At 35.7% G+C, this 17,937-nt stretch overlaps 2 long non-coding RNA genes across 2 annotated transcripts; one reads left to right on the top strand and one right to left on the bottom strand.

Moving 5' to 3' along the window:
• The first annotated feature begins 3,098 nt into the window (after window positions 1-3,098).
• Window positions 3,099-6,076, top strand: LOC125665249 (uncharacterized). The gene is made up of 2 exons (XR_008800583.1): window positions 3,099-3,549; window positions 5,323-6,076. It is a non-coding gene; the product is annotated as an uncharacterized LOC125665249 (long non-coding RNA).
• LOC130052197 (uncharacterized) lies at window positions 5,099-7,364 on the bottom strand. Its single transcript, XR_008800582.1, has 2 exons — window positions 6,675-7,364; window positions 5,099-5,765 (listed from the first exon to the last, which is right to left on the bottom strand). It is a non-coding gene; the product is annotated as an uncharacterized LOC130052197 (long non-coding RNA).
• Window positions 7,365-17,937: the final 10,573 nt, after the last annotated feature.

Here is a 17,937-nt window from a genome sequence, read left to right as displayed (position 1 = left end):
TACTTGCGAGGTTTACCACATTTTACAATCATAACTGACCACAAACCTTTGGAGATAATTTGGAACAAACCTCAACCACCTTTGCGAATTGAAAGATGGGGACTACGTCTTCAGCCGTATAACTTTACGATAAAGTATCGTCTCGGAAGCGAAAATATTGCAGATTATATTTCCCGGCAACCAGTCAACGGAAATCAGAAATCACAAGAAGAAGATTTAGCAGAGAGATATGTCAACTTTATTACGAGAACATCACTACAACAAGCTATTGACTTGGATACAGTACGGGAAGCAACTCAGAAATGCAGTACCCTACAAAGAGCAATCCACTATACAAGATTTGGAACGTGGTACATGATGAAGACTGATGATAGTGAAGATATTGATTTGAGTGAATTGACAGCAATCAAAGTTGTTCGTGATCAGCTCACTGTACATTCGGATAATATTCTGCTTCGGAATCATCGTATTGTATTACCCAAAAGTATAAGGCAGAGAGCTATTGATATTGCACATGAAGGTCATCAGGGTGTGGCCAAGACGAAATCATTTTTACGCACCAAAGTGTGGTTTCCTGTCGTGGATGGAATGATCGAAGAAGCAGTTAAGAACTGTGCACCATGCCAAACTCTCACTCCGGAATTTCGTTCCGTTGAACCTTATAAGATGTCTGAGTTACTATCAGGACCATGGGAGAACATCAGCATAGATTTTTGTGGACCCTTACCTTCAAGTGATTACTTATTTGTCATGGTGGATGAATACTCCCGTTATCCTATTGTCGAAATAGTGAAGTCTGTGTCTGCAAGATCGACTATTCCGGTACTTGACAAAGTCATTAGTACATTTGGATTACCAAAAACTGTAAAAAGTGACAATGGTAGCCCATTTCAGTCATATGAATTTAAGCAGTTTGCAGAGAACATGGGATTTGTACATCGACGGATCACCCCCAGATGGCCTCGGGCCAATGCCCAGGCTGAGAGTTTTAACAAACCACTCATGAAAGCTATCGATACGCTCTGCTCATATTAATCAGCAGAATTGGAAACAGGAAATGTACAAATTTTTACGACAATACCGTGCAACTCCACATACGTCAACAGGACAAACTCCGTACAGACTACTTTTTAATCGGGAACCAAGAACAAAATTACCACAGACCTCGGAGAAATCAGTTGAACTAGTTCTTGATGAGATGGTGAGGACACGCGATAGTGAAGCGAAACGCATCATGAAACAGTATGGTGATCAAAGAAACCGTGCGATGAACTCGAATATTCAAGTTGGAGATACTGTTTTGATGAAGAAGGAGATTCGTGGAAACAAACTGCAGCCAGTTTATGACACAAACCCTAGGAGAGTGTCAGATAAGAAAGGCTTGATGGTGACCGTAGATGACTCTGTTACACGCAATGCATCGAGTTTCAAGAAAATCAGTGATCATGTTCGTAGTGATCTTATGGACAAAGTGATGTTAAAGTTCGAGGATGAAGATCTAAAGTGGCCAGAATCAAAGTTACCCGAATCTTCCATGAGGAATCCAATTGATGCTAGTCCAAAGCAGTTTGTGTCTGTATCGCCTAAGGATAAAGCGACTCCAAGTGTTACTTTGAGCCCGAAGACACCAGTTGTGCGCCGTAGTGGTCGGGAAAGGAAACAACCGGTCAGGCTGAAAGACTTTGTGCTATAGTGAGTTATGGGGAACCTACAGTGAACGGGGCATAATAATCCCCAGTAGGTTAATGAGGGCTAATTAAGCTCTTAATTGTGTATCACATTTGTTTAATTGAATGTCAAGCAACATGTTAATCATTTTATGAAAAATAAGAAGAAAAAAACTGGGTAAAAGTCTTTATTTCTGTGATCTTGTATTCCTCATCTGTACTTGACAGTTATAAAAAAAAACTTTAACCAAAATTTAGGATGGAAATCTAAAGCAAAAAGGAGAGGGATGTAATGAATCCGGAATTTATAATGTTGTATGTGATTGGTTTTGAATATATAGAGGGAGCACGGAATAAAAAGGCGGAACCTATGAAGTGTGTTTTAATTGATTAGCGAGTATACAGCTAATAATCTACAAAGACAGTACAGGTAGTAGTGTGTGATATGTGTGCGTTAATGGAAATGATGCGATGTTTCAATGTTAAACGATGTAATAAGAGTAGTACCAAACTAGGGCTCCTGGCTCAGACTGCAGGATCTGTGGAAAGTGTGACGTCATAGGAATGTCAGGTATTTTTAGCTCAGATTGCAAGGACTTGGAAAGGAATGCGGAATATTTACTATGGCGTGGGCGATAAAAAATGAGTGCCAAAATTCAAGCACTTTAAACGCTAAACACGGTGTTTTGCCCTGCGGTCAGTGAAGTTACTATGCTCAGACCTTTACATCATTTGATTTTACATGTTTACACGCCTTGGTTGATCTATCATATGAATATCGTATACCCCAAAAAATAAAATAACAAATGGCCGGAACTACTTTCTATTTGAATGTTGGGATTCCCTTAAGTGGTCTATTTATAGATATATTTATAGACTGGGGATCCTGAAAAGAACAACTTCACAACTCTATCGATCCAAATAAATTCATTCAACAAAAATATTAACACATTAAAAATAAATTATAAATAAACAGTTAATTATACAAAATAAAATAAATATGACTATTTGAAGGAAAAACATAACACACGCGCGTACACGTCTGCTTATGCAATTTCTGAAAATGGATTCCAAGGGAGGAAATTTTGATATTGGTACTTTCGATGACAGACCTGAATTTGAAGTTATGAAACCTGATTTTGATGAAGAAACTCTTTTTCTCTGTTTAATAACTTTGATGATGAGGATGAAAATTGTCAGAATATTTGTGAAATCATAAATGCTTCTTCATCCAATGATGAGGCGCTTAGAGGATTGGCCAAGGCACTAGAAACTGAACATAAACCCCTCGTCATAGTTTCCAATCCAAGATTCAAAACAATCTCTGATGAGGAAATAAAAGGAATCGAGAGTGGCCGTCAATCCAAGGGTACAAAGATCAAAACAAAGTGGGGTGTCAAGATTTTCCAAGGTAACGTGATACAAACAAAGAACATGACCCACAATATGCCATTTTTGGCCTACCAAATTTGGAAAAATTAAAGAACACTTTAGAATAAATCTAAGATTATATTTTTTATCCATAACATGAGCCAAGTTGTATTGCGCAATCGTTTCCTCACACCGGATGTTTAAAGCACTCAAGTAAATGCCCAAACCTACCGCAGTTTCACGTTTTCCGGGAAAATCGCATAAATTTGCCAACTTCAGTCTATAAATTCACATGGGCCGCATTACTCACGACTCAATTTTGTAAACTAAAATTAAAATGCAAAGTTAAATTAACACTTTCCATTAAAAAAATTAACTCGTAATCAATGCGGCCATGTCGAAAAAAAAAAAATAATAATAACAAAAGTGTCGTCTGGAAACGTCAGATTCCAAGGCAGTCAATACATACATCTAACGCAGTTGATACGACTCAAAAAGAAACAGCAAAGAGGTGAGTTTTTATGTTGTTATACATTTTTAAAAATAAAAAATCAATATCTAAACGAGTAAATATGAGAGTCATGGCCTATGGTAAAAAGGTACAGGGGGGGGGGGGGGGGGGGGGGGGTTACACCTATCGCGTATGTTTGATTCCGAAGTCCGTTCCGATGGCTTTAAAAGTACCGATTTCCCTACCTTTCGTTACTTTAAAAATGATATTGTTCGAAACAGAATGAATGTTCGAATCAAACGTACAGTACAAACTTATACGGCCATACGGAATACCCTAGTTAGAATAATCTAACTGTGTCTCGGGACAGGCCCTCACCACAATCGGTCCGTAGGACATTATCATTTTAACGATAGAACATTCTATCTAGGAATACCCCAGTAAACATTTCAATTACACAGGCCCAGCATGTACACATGTATTACGCATGGAGATGTGCGATATATATTCAGACAGTACGTTCTATCGTATGAATTTGTCCATTGGTTCTCACAATTTTTACAAATTTTGTACGTTTAATTATTATAGGCTACAGTTCAAAGTTTCTTATAAAATATGAAGTCTGTCAATTGAACTGTAACGTTGTAGCAACGTGTTACACTAACAAATGTCCGCACATTACGGCAATGTCAAACACGGCTGTTAGCTTTATCTATTTTACATTTGTACTTGAGAATTTGAACGCACAATATTTATACATGGAACGTAGAAGAACCAATTATTGTTCTGTTTTCATTTTTAACTATTTAAGTTCGTAAATTCATAAGTCCCTTGTATATACGTGGAAAGAAACCTACAAAAACACCCAGAGAGTTTGTTTTTAATGAAGTAGGTCAATTTAAATACATATCAAAGTATATCTTGCTAAATAATATTTGACATAACTTGTGTTGAAATGTAGAGTATTCACTTAATTATATTTACTTTTTTTCGATTGAAGGGCAATAACTCTAAATGGAAAACATAGTTTACTAGTGGTGGATCCTAGTTTTTTTTTTCTTTCATTTTGTTTTATATATACACACGTATATCAAATGCTTTAATTGATTTTAGAATTTTTATTTTGTGCTATAGACAAAATTGATATTGAAAAGATATGTTTTAAATGTTAGGAAAAAAAAAACAATCTATAAAGGTGAAACAGCAACCCCCCCCCCCACCACCACCCCCCGAAAATGTATTACAATACTACTGATAATTTTTCTATTATTTCATGTATGGAGATGTGCATGGTTCTTGCACCAGTTTTCTTTTTGGATTAAGAAAATGGTTTACTTTTTCCTTAAAAAAGGACTTTGGAAGGGTCCATTAAATAGACCCAGGTTGGGAGATTTCAGGCTCTCATGGACTTAATTTCCGTGGAAACGAGGGGGTTATTTATATTCGGTCTTTCCTACCCCGGGATAGGAAAGACCGAATATAAATAACTTCCTCATTTCTACAGAAATTTACATGGACTACATAATAGAAATAAATTAACCATGTAATATACATTGTTGTAAACCCCATACCCCCTCTATATTTCACACTGACATTAATCAACAAAACATTTGAAGATACACATTTTCAGTTTATTTGTGGAAAAAAATAATTCCAAGTTTTTGAATACAATTTATTAATTGATTCACCAAGCATTAATTAACAATTTAATTGATTTATAATTAGATTTTAGGAAAAATAACCTAGGCTAATGGGTTTTAACATGAAGATAAGATTTTCATCCAACCCAAATTGTATAATTAAAATTACATGTATATGACATAAATATTTCAGATATGCCAAGGAGTGAAGTCCCAAATTCTTTCTCTGTTTCAATTGTCCATGGAGAGTAAAACCAAAACACAGATCCAGGATTTCAAAGAACTATAGGACAGTGATCACCACTCTGATAGGGAGGGCACCATCTGATCATGATTTTCTGTGCAATAGATGCCAGAGTGTGTGTGTGTTGCTCCCATATTAAACAGAAGAATATCAACTCGGTTAGGCCACAGATTCAAGACAGTCCAGCACCACCACCAGCAGCAGCAATTCTTCCAATTAGTCCCCCTTCTGTATCACTCCCATTCCCATGTACATCAAGAGGGCACACTTCATGCTGTATCTGCGAGTGACCAGGTCCAAAGTTAGTTGTAGTCCCAGTAGGAGTAAGGCATGAAATCATCATTTCAAAAGAGGCCATCATTCCTGCCGGGGCTCGCTTCTGTACAAATCACCTACAATAAGACATAGAAGAACTTGAACCTATTGCTGACAACACCATGTTCAACAAAACAGGAGTGACATAATTAATCAATCCAGTTTTTGAGAGCTGAAGTTTTGAGAAAAGAGAAAATAAGGTTGGATTTTGACAACAGTGAAAGTCTAACAGTGAGCATCAGAATCTCATGGGAACCCCTAAAGCTGCTTTTGAGGACTTGCTGACATATGTAAACCTGTAGAATATGGAAACTTGTGCTAGATAAAAGCTTTATAACCATTTTACCAGTGATGTATTTGTTGACAATAAAAAGGGTATTTGATTTTAGCAGAATAATTACTTATTATAAACTACTAGTATTATCATTATAATACTTAACTGGCAAATAACAAACAACAAACATGATTTGTAAATGTTATTTCCTGTATAGATCTACATGATACTTCTATTTTGGGAACATTATGAAAATAGGCCAATTTAGATTATTTCTCATTCTGTGGAATTTGCAAGCATGTATACATACATGTAAATGCAATATAATCCAAACAATTTAAAACTACAGTGCCTTAGGATATATTCTATTTCAAATATGTATCTAGATGTAATTCTATTCAAATCTATATTAATGCCTGAAAGATTTTTAGATCACAGCTCATGAATTACGTTCTGTCAGTCAATAATGTATTGCACAAACATTTAAAATTGTTAGTTAAAAGACATCAGTATCTTTACATGATTAATACGTATAGGAATATACAATTATTGATCAAGATAAATACAGTAAAATTTATACAGTATTATTTCTCAAATCGTATTTTCAGAGTCAATAATATACTGACTCTGATCCCCTATATCGGTGTTGTGTTATTATTCACGCTATGAAATCTACATGTACATGTAACAAAAAAGATCATTTGATACTTACTATTAGGTGTCTACAGTAATTTTCCTTTAATCAGGTTTCACAGGAAATGCTCGTTGAACGTGTAATTCCGAGTAAATTCGAATTGAACATGTTTTGACAAGACGCGGTGTCAACTTATTTCGTTACCATTAATATCGATACTCGGTCGTTTTAATACCAAAAAAAAAAAAAAAATTAAAAAACTATGGAATATGATATGAAACAGAATTGTTCCAATGATTCACTTCTTTCACCATGTAAATAGACTACATACTATATTTATTCTTCTTATTTCAGTATTTTAAAATTCAAGTAAAAATAATTTAAAAGTAAAGTTGAACAATCACGGCTTTGAACATCATTTCCAAAATATTTCTTATTTCTATTTCCCAAATTTGGTCAAAAATGCTTATTATGATCATTGAATAAGCCATTCTAGCTATTTGAGTGCATATAACTTGATATATTCAGAAATTTATAGGGTCATGTACATTGTACATGGTCATTGGAGGTTTATTGTTGTGACGTGTATCCCGAAATGTAAATTTTTTAACATTAAACACCACAATATTCAACGTCATATTAACAAAAAAGTATAGAATATATGAAAAAAAGAAAAACATTTCTAGAAAGCCTATATCCCAAAGATTATTATATACAGAAATTATCAATATCCCAGGCTAGGCCATTTTTCATCGTTCGTGGGTCATGTTCTTTAATCATATATATAATAACATAAAAAGATGAATAATTAAATAGCAGCACTATAGTCAGTTTTTAAATCGAAGTAATCTGCTGACAAACAAGTTGATGGTACAGGGATTTCAACAGTCTCGATTGAAGTCAGCATTTCGCAAATTCTATGGTCGTTATAACGATCTAGTTCGTCAATACAACCTTGCATTGGGTCAAATGCTATCTGACGTGTTTCATACCGATTGTTAAGCTGTTCTTGGCACACTGATTTTGACTGCGGATAACTCCGTCTACCTGATCAGGATATTGGGCTCACGGCGGGTGTAACCGGTCAACAGGGGATGTTTACTCCTCCTAGGCACCTGATCCCACCTCTGGTGTGTCCAGGGGTCCGTGTTTGCCCAACTATCTATTTTGTATTGCTTGTAGGAGTTATGAGATTGATCACTGTTCGTTATCTTCACCTTGCACTAATAACAAACACTGTACAATGTATACTCGTTAAAATAAATGAAAGAAAAAATTCTCTGTCTCGCTAACGAATACTTAAAGAATAGTTAAACATATAAAACAATAACTGAGAGAACACCCCAAACTAAAGAATACAAAATTAATTTCCAAATTGGAGCATGGGAAAGTTTAATACTGATACTAACCTGCATAAAGTAGAAAAAGAGGAACTTTGTGGCCTGTTGAGACACTTCTATGCTGAAGTCCAACCCACATTTGACCCCAAGAAGGGTGATTAACCTCGAGTATCACAAAAACACACTAAAATCCATAAGATCAGCTCTCAACAGACATCTGAATGATATTGGTCGAGATTTTGACATTGTTAGAGATAGAAATTTCAAATCAGCAAATGCCATCCTTGATGGCAAATTGAAATAAAATATAAAATCTGGATTATCTCGGCCTACACAGCACAAACCAGTTGTTAACAGTAGTGACTTGCTGAAAATCTCCGACTACTTTTCCACTATTGATAATACCGTCATTTTGCATTATCGGGTCTGGTACGACCTTTCGATCCATTTTGTGTCGCGGGGGCTTGAGTTTCATCAACAGCTGATGAAAAACTCCTTTGAGTTTTTATATGATGAGAATGGCAGAGAGTATATGGTGATTTCCCATGAAATTAAGCAAACGAATTGGCGGGTGGTCTCGGCACATCTGATGCTCCACAGGATAAACGAATGTACTCAACCGGGGATGACAATTGTCCAATTTGCCCCCTACGACAACTTCTTCATGTCACAGACCCGAATGCCACATTATTATTCAATCACTGTTCCAAAACTGCGATGGCGTCTCCACAATCAGAGAAAGTGTGGTTCACAGCAAAGCCTGTCAAAGCGTACCAGTTTTCGAATTTCATGTCTGAGATATCTAGAAATTCCGGATGCTCTCAAAATTACACCGCACACTGTCTCAGAACGACTGCAATTCAAACCTTTAACGACGATGGTTTTGAACTCCGACATATTATGTTCATGAGTGGGCACCGGAACGAGGCGTCCATACGCAGTTACAACAGGATTTGCAGTAACCATCAAAAGCAATGCCTTGGTAATTCACTAGCAAAACTTGCAAGACCCTCTGCAACACTCATTCGTCCCCCTGGAAAACCTCGAGAGAACCCTACTTGCCTGGTCTCTGATCGCATGACACATCATGGACATGTCCCACGCTTATCGTTCGTACCGACATCGAACATTGAGGTAAATGCCAGTTCAACTCAACAAAGTTCCAGCAATTTTCTATCCACATGATTCATCTCCAACTCATCATTTCAAAGCTGTACCTTTCAGTTCACAGGGAACCCGTTTGTGAGTCAAAAGTAAACAGTTCGTGGAAGCCGCTATTTCCAATTTTCAGTTGATGTTTTCATAAATTACTCCGCCAATTTCGAAGCGTCATATAATGTAGTTCAAGAATAAATCTTTAATTGAACTCATATCATATCATGTTTTATCATTCAAACTCAATGCTTTACATATATAAATGATAAGGAATGAATATATTATATTTTCGGTGGATGGAGGAATTCCCCGGAAAAAAAAGACGGAAAAGTTTGTATCATGCGCTACGCGCAATGATGCAGTTTTCCGTCTTTTTATTCGTGGATCCCGCCATCCACAGAAAAGATAATATATTCATTCCTTAAATCTAAGAATTTGTCTGCAGATATAATGTAGAGGTTTTCATACTTAAGAAATTCCAAGCACTTTAAACGTTAGACAAGGTGTTTTGTTCTGTGGTCAGATTGCTTTCTATTAAAATTGTATTTTTTTTTACTAAATGAAGTAAATTTTAAAATTTCAATTTCATATCTTCAATGTACATATCTTCCACTTTTCATCCACATCAAATTTCTCTGGTGTAGCATACCTCCTTAAGAATGTAAATAGCGTCGATTATGTTATTTCATAAGAGAACTTGAATAAAGATTTTTTTTTTGGTCATGTAAATAGCGAATGGTATTTGTTATTTTATAAGAGAACTTGAATAAAAAAAATTTTGGTCACTAAAATCAATGTAAGGAAACATGTCTGACAACTGTGTTCATTTGACAGATAAACCTTTTGAAGTGTACTACGTAGACAAGAGAACTTGAATAAAAAAAATTTGGTCACTAAAATCAATGTAAGGAAACGTCTGACAACTGTGTTCATTTGACAGATAAACTTTTTGAAGTGTACTACGTAGACAATTATTGTAGAAAAGGGTCATGGGAAGAATGTGCTAGAGATAGAGTCAGAATTAGAAGACGTATTTTAGAAATAGAAACTGTAATTAAACCTGTTTTATATAAAACAACCATAGAAAAAAAAGTATTCAAGTCTATACATCAACTTGAATGTTAAAAATGTACTAGAAGTAGAGATGTAAGTATTTCAGGAATGGGAAGTCTGAAATATTTTGTTAAATCACGTGAGAGAATGGAATGTGAGAAAGACTATAAATACATGCAAGAAATCATCTTTATCATTCACATTGAAAAATGGAAGACATACATAGTAAAATTTTGAGAAGAAATAATTCGATGTTGGTGAGGGAGATGTCTCCCGAGTTAGTAGCAGAAAAGTTATACAGTAACTGTATTTTAACTCTAGAGATGAAAGAAGTTGTGATAGCACAACTCACTCGATTTACCAAGGCCAGAAAGATCTTAGATTATCTACCGAAACAAGGGAAGAAGGCTTTTTATTCATTCTGCCGTGCACTGAAAGAAGGCTTTTTATTCATTCTGCCGTGCACTGGAAGAAACAGACCAATCTGAACTCGCCGGCTCACTGCAACAAGACGAATTCAAGAACGCAAAATAACCTGCCAACTATCCAACGAGTTCCTGTCCAGATAATAACAGGAAGACTTCAACGCAAGAAAACCTGCGAACTATTCAACGAGTTCCTGTCCGGATAATAACAGGAAGACTTCCAAAAAGTAATCACAATTATGTCAGCTTCATTTAGGAGGTGAAATCTATGTCACGGGCAGCCTATGCGAGAACGACAAAGTTGTACAGATTCACATTGTCAGTATGCTGGAGAAAATCAGAAACCCTATCCTACCAAGAAAGGTGTTACTTATATCATTTATAATTGTTCAACTAATAACAGTGATTTTTAAGGCCCATTTTTGGTCCGAATTTCGGCCTTTTCCCCTCCTAAAATTTTTCAATTTTTTCCCAATTTAGCTTGCATTTTTTCCAATAATAATACTATGAAAGAAAAATGTATTTGAAAAATATAAAAATTCAATGTGAATTATATACATACGGCTTAACAAAGAGTTATGGAAGTTATGATTTGGATAGAATAGTTGAAAATTTTAGAAGGTAAAAGACAATTAGATGTGTAAAATAAAGATAATATAATGTTTGATATTATTTTAAAACTTATTTACTATAAAATTGATTTTCCCAATTTGATTGAAATGTCGACAATTTTCCCAATTCGAAAGCCACAGGACCCTTGTAAAAAATGTAGAAAAAATCACTGAATAATTATCAATGATTGTTAATAATCCAGGAAGGGTGTCGCGCTCTCTGAATACGGTGTTTCAGTTACCAGAATTGGTATGGAGCATTGGATATTAAAACAATAACACAAAAATTTGGGTGGCTTGGGTGACCAACAGAAACAAGAGATCAGACATGCTGATAGAGCTATATGAATCTATTTAAGATACTCTCTCTCTCTCTCTCTCTCTCTCTCTCTCTCTCTCTCTCTCTCTCTCTCAGGTATATAGTATACGCTTCATGAAAAAAGTACAAGATGTTTACTCACCATCTTGTGTTCCGGATTCGGTCACAAAGTGACACATCCAGCAATCTATGGTTTGAAACATTTAAAAGACACAAGGGAAGTTTTGTATCTCTCTATCAGCATATCTGATGATTATTAGTTTCAACTATATCAAAAGGACGCAGTTTGCTTTGGGACTTTACTTATAACGCGAAGAAAAAAGGTCAATGGCATACAAGGAAATTAAGTTTTCTTAACAAATTACTCCAAAGATACCGGCTTCTTTGATTTGCGTGACGCTGATTAATTTTCTAAGATCGAAAGGGAACACAGAATACTTAACAAATTATATCAACAAGACTGCTCATGACAAAGTATATCAACAAGACTGCTCATGACAAATATATCAACAAGACTGCTCATGACAAATATATCAACAAGACTGCTCATAACAAATATATCAACAAGACTGCTCATGACAAATATATCAACAAGACTGCTCATGACAAATATATCAACAAGACTGCTCATGACAAATATATCAACAAGACTGCTCATGACAAATATATCAACAAGACTGCTCATGACAAATATATCAACAAGACTGCTTATAACAAATATATCAACAAGACTGCTCATGACAAATATATCAACAAGACTGCTCATGACAAATATATCAACAAGACTGCTCATGACAAATGACAAATATATCAACAAGACTGCTCATGACAAATACATCAACAAGACTGCTCATGACAAATATATCAACAAGACTGCTTATGACAAATATATCAACAAAACTGCTCATGACAGAGTATATCAACAAGACTGCTCATGACAAATATATCAACAAGATTGCTCATGACAAATATATCAACAAGACTGCTCATAACAAATACATCAACAAGACTGCTCATGACAAATATATCAACAAGACTGCTTATGACAAAGCATATCAACAAGACTGCTCATAACAAATATATCAACAAGACTGCTCATGACAAATATATCAACAAGACTGCTCATGACAAATATATCAACAAGACTGCTCATGACAAATACATCAACAAGACTGCTCATGACAAAGTATATCAACAAGACTGCTCATGACAAATATATCAACAAGACTGCTCATGACAAATATGTCAATAAGACTGCTCATGACAAATATATCAACAGGACTGCTCATGACAAATACATCAACAAGACTGCTCATGACAAAGTATATCAACAAGACTGCTCATGACAAATATATCAATAAGACTGCTCATGAGAAATATATCAGCAAGACTACTCATGACAAATATATCAACAAGACTGCTCATGACAAATATATCAACAAGACTGCTCATGACAAATATATCAACAAGACTGCTCATGACAAATATATCAACAAGACTGCTCATGACAAATATGTCAATAAGACTGCTCATGATAAATACATCAACAAGACTGCTCATGACAAATATATCAACAAGATTGCTCATGACAAATACATCAACAAGACTGCTTATAACAAATATATCAACAAGACTGCTCATGACAAATATATCAACAAGACTGCTCATGACAAATATATCAACAAGACTGCTCATGACAAATATGTCATTAAGACTGCTCGTGACAAATATGTCAATTAAGACTGCTCATGACAAAGTATATCAACAAGACTGCTCATGACAAAGCATATCAACAAGACTGCTCATGACAAATATATCAACAAGACTGCTCATGACAAATATATCAACAAGACTGCTCATGACAAATATGTCAACAAGACTGCTCATGACAAATATATCAACAAGACTGCTCATGACAAATATATCAACAAGACTGCTCGTGACAAATATATCAACAAGACTGCTCATGACAAATACATCAACAAGACTGCTCATGACAAATACATCAACAAGACTGCTCATGACAAATTCAACAAAGTCATAAGATAGGTACAAAGGAATGTAGCACATACTTTTAGTTGCATATACTTTTAAGTAAACTAGTAAAATAACATAACACACTAAATGAACTAGCAACGACACGCAGCAGCTTTAATTGTAACAATACAACGTACTATAATTACATAACATGTATATACAAGTTGGATTAGTGTAAAATTTAAACGTGCTGTCTGCTCTACGTGTCGTCTTAAACTGATTTACATCGTTACTCGATCAAAACCGGATCTATTGAATCGCATGACTGAACATACCTATATAGGTACCGTATTCGAATAGAAAGCTTGATTGATTAATTTATGTTTTCCGCCTCACTCAACAATTTTTCAGTTATCTGGTAGCGCGCAGTTTTTATTGGTGGAAGAGAGAACCCAGATACAATGTACCTGGGAAGAGACCACCGTCCTTCCGAAAGTAAACTGGGAAACTTTCTCACTTACCGGTGCAAGCGGGATTCGAACCCGCGCCGACCAGAGGTGAAAGGCCGTGTGGTTTTGAGCGCGATGCTCTAACCACTCGGCCATGGAGGCCTCCAATAGAAAGCTTGAAATGTTCGGAATAATCCATTCATTATAATTACAGAGTAGAAATTTATTTCTAGTAACAACACGCAGTAGCTTAGATATAAGGAACACCAAAAGGATACTAAAACATTAATTACATTTAATAAATCCAACTATAATAAATTGTACTAATATATCTAGAAATATATAATAGAAATTACATTGTTACGTTAAACATAAAATATTTAAACTCCAAGATTTTTAGACACATTTAAACGGTATGTGAACGGATCCTTAATATAACCACCTTTCACAGATTCCGACCGCCACCGTCCATGTCTCTTAAAAAGACTATCCGGAATTCTGCGAACCACAGACGCCGTAGCTCCACCAGATCGCAAACTGAGTAATCCATATTGCTTAATATTATCAACAGTTCCTGTAAATGCTTCAATGAAAAGTTCCCGCACTTTAGTATAGGAAACAGTGTCGGATTCAGGGGACTTGGTGGGGTCGGAAACACCCCCTCTTCTTTTTTTATAGTGATAACTGTATCAAAGCAAGAAGGAATCAGCATTTCAGCCTGAAATGCATTAAAATGAATTATTTTGAATCAGTAAGTTAAGTTTATTCTTTTTGTTTAAATTTTATAAAGAATGTGGTGACTTTAAATGAAAGGAAAAAGGAACAAGAATTTCAATCTAAAATGCACCATTTTGAATCAATCTGTTTAAAACATTTCTCGGGGAGGCTCCCGGGACCCATGGGAGGGGTGAACCCACTCCTATGCCCTCCCCCTTCGGGCCTTACCCCCACCACACACAAACACACACAGAGACAGACACACACACAGTATGATCTAGATCTGCCATTGGGAAAGAGGTTTACCACAATTACGCACCTTGAAACCATTGTCAGTTTTTGTAACGGCACAAAACACACATTCCTGTGAATCGACTCGAATGCCTGCTAAACTAAGATATAGTTCAAAATTACTGACTGGACACAAATCAGAAAATACTCTTGCGATCACGAATCTGGTCCCGTCTTTATATACATCTATTTTACTAGATGGATAAATATTTCAACGTGATCACTGAAAAATGACACATCCGATCTCTTAATATTAATGAGTTCTAAAATGTTCATCACAAAATGGTTATCGGTCGGGGGCGAACACCAAACAATATCATGTGCCAATTTTATTCCAAAAAATGCCTCAGTAGCCGGAAGTGGAGAATTTGTTTGTTGTGCTAAACACGCTAAATACATTGACACATTTAAAATGTTAGAAGGGAATGTTTCACTGTCCTTCATTCCTTGAGTTTTCGCCCATTTTTGGAACCTATTAAAAGTACCACAATATTTCGTAGTCGTAGAGTCCGCACGTGGCGCTCTGGTGATACCAGGGCTGCGTTCAAAATCGTAGCAGCTAGCCTAGGGGCTAGGTATGGTGGCTGACTTCTGCCATTTTACACTTTATCGTCTTTTGTTATTTCGAGACGAAATGACAACAAAACAATATTTAGCAACTTTTCGGCCCGAAATAACTAAGAGACGACAAAATGATATTATTAGGTACTTGTCACCTCAAAATAACTAAAACACAACACATTGTAAAATGGCACAAAGCAGCAATCATACCTAGCCCCTAGGATAGCCGCTACGACCTTGAACGCACCCCAGGGAGTAAATTCGCCTCCCTCGCAACTTTATCGGCAAATGTAACAAAGCTTTTCCAAAAATCTGAAAAAACAAATTTATTAAACTATTCAATAAGTATTTTGTTCGAAATAATAAGTCAATGACTTAATGTTAATATTTAGATTAATGTTACAAAACGTTAACAAAACCAAATGGATTTTACCAAATGGCATCACGCATAAATATGCCACCAATTTATTTATTTTACCGTAACAGAATTTTTGTCCAATAACAATTTTCATAAACTGCTTCCAACGTCTATGCCAAATGGCAAAACGCATGAAATGTGCAATAAATCAAATCCATGGCAAAGGGCAGAATTGCATATAGATTAATACTGGAAATCCAAATGAAAATAAACAACCAAAATTCATACCAGTAAAGCATAAATGAATAATATGAAAACGTCGATCTTTACCAAATACGTTCTCTGAAATCAAGCAAATTTGCAAGCATTCTAAATTTTAGATCTTCATTACCGAAAATACCAGATTTCAATTTACAAGATGTGTAAAATTCTTTCCGAACATGAAGATCTCTTCAATCTACAATATGTCCTCTCAACATATCCGATATAAAAAAGGCCACAAATCCGAAGATTCCCATAACGGAACTATTAACGTGCCAAATCCCGTGGGGATCCGGGTTAGAATAGGTCCTCAGTACCCCGTGCTTGTCGTAGAAGGTGACTAAATGGGACGGTCTTTCGGATGAGACCGCAAAAACCGAGGTCCCGTGTACCCGTAGATATAGCACGATAAAGATCCCCCTTCTCAAAGGCCATAAGCGCCTAAGATAGGTCTAAATTATGCAGCCCTTCACCGGCAGTGGTGATGTCTCTATATGAGTGAAATATTATCGAGAGGGACGTTAAACAACATCCAATCAATCAATCAATTTAAAACTCTGGATATTAAATAAATTGGAGGAACTATTCAGACATCCCAACCTGTCCATTTCAAGGTAAAAGTATCCACTGCATACGAGAAAGGATTCCAAAATATGAAACATTTTTCAACTTTTGCATTATAATCGCATGCAAATAAATCCATGTCATAAGGACCCCATTCACGAGAAGTTTCATCAAATGGACTTTGAACTATCCCCAATCATCAAAATCAACGATACGACTTAGATAATCTGCTTGATCATTCATCACGACTTAGATCATCTGCTTGATCATTCATCTCGACTTAGATCATCTGCTTGATCATTCATCACGACTTAGATAATCTGCTGATCATTCATCTCTCTTGGAATCCATTTTATCTCTAAATTGGTTTTGTATTCAAGACAAATTTTAAAAAAAAAATTCAGTGAAATTTCTTGCTTTCTCTTCTTATTTCCCTTTCTTACAATAGACACAACATTTGCATTATCTGTGAACCATTTCATATTTTCTCCTTCCAAAAAGGACAATAAGGAGCATAAGACTATCTCTACAGCCACTAGTTCTCTCCATGTGGAACTCTTCTTTCCTCCCATACACCATGGGAAACCGTGTTGCCTGTCTGTACACAATAACCACCATATTCCGTCTCACTTGCGTCCGTATAAACAATCCTATTAGAACCTGCAATGCACATTTCTTTGCCATTCATTTTTTATCATGTATTTTCCAAAATGAAATTTGATTAATACTTTCTTCAGACAAATAGATCATGCTATTTCAGGATGTTGCAGATAACGTATCAATGCTAAGACATCTCGTCATAAGTTGAGAAACACTACCAATAACGACAGACATCGAAATTATCTGACCGACCAAACTAGCTATACGCCTTACCTTTACAGGTAGATTTTTTCCAAAAAAATATTCAATTTTCTTAATAGTATCTGAAACTGTGTTAAATCTACGTGTAGGGGCATGAATTCAAAATTCAAATATATGCCTAAAAATGTTATCCTTTGAGAAGGTATCCACATAGCCTTTCAGCCTTTGGTATAACACCTGATAACAGCATATCCGAGTAAACTGGTCTGGACATTTCACATGCTTTTACATACTCGTTATGACAACCAAACCCCCGTCATCTAAATACATTAAGATTGTCTTCCCTTCGCTACGCCATTTCTTGGTCAAAGGCCTAGCAAGTTTGGTAACGGCAACACATTGAGCTGAAAATAACGCGTAACACCATCAACATTCCAAGAAAATCCCAAGAATTTCGCA

The sequence above is a fragment of the Ostrea edulis genome, chromosome 2 (genome assembly GCF_947568905.1).
Source record: "Ostrea edulis chromosome 2, xbOstEdul1.1, whole genome shotgun sequence".
Classification (NCBI taxonomy): domain Eukaryota; kingdom Metazoa; phylum Mollusca; class Bivalvia; order Ostreida; family Ostreidae; genus Ostrea; species Ostrea edulis.
The sequence above is the reverse complement of the archived record's forward strand: the minus strand, read 5'-3'. Positions and strand labels throughout refer to the sequence as shown.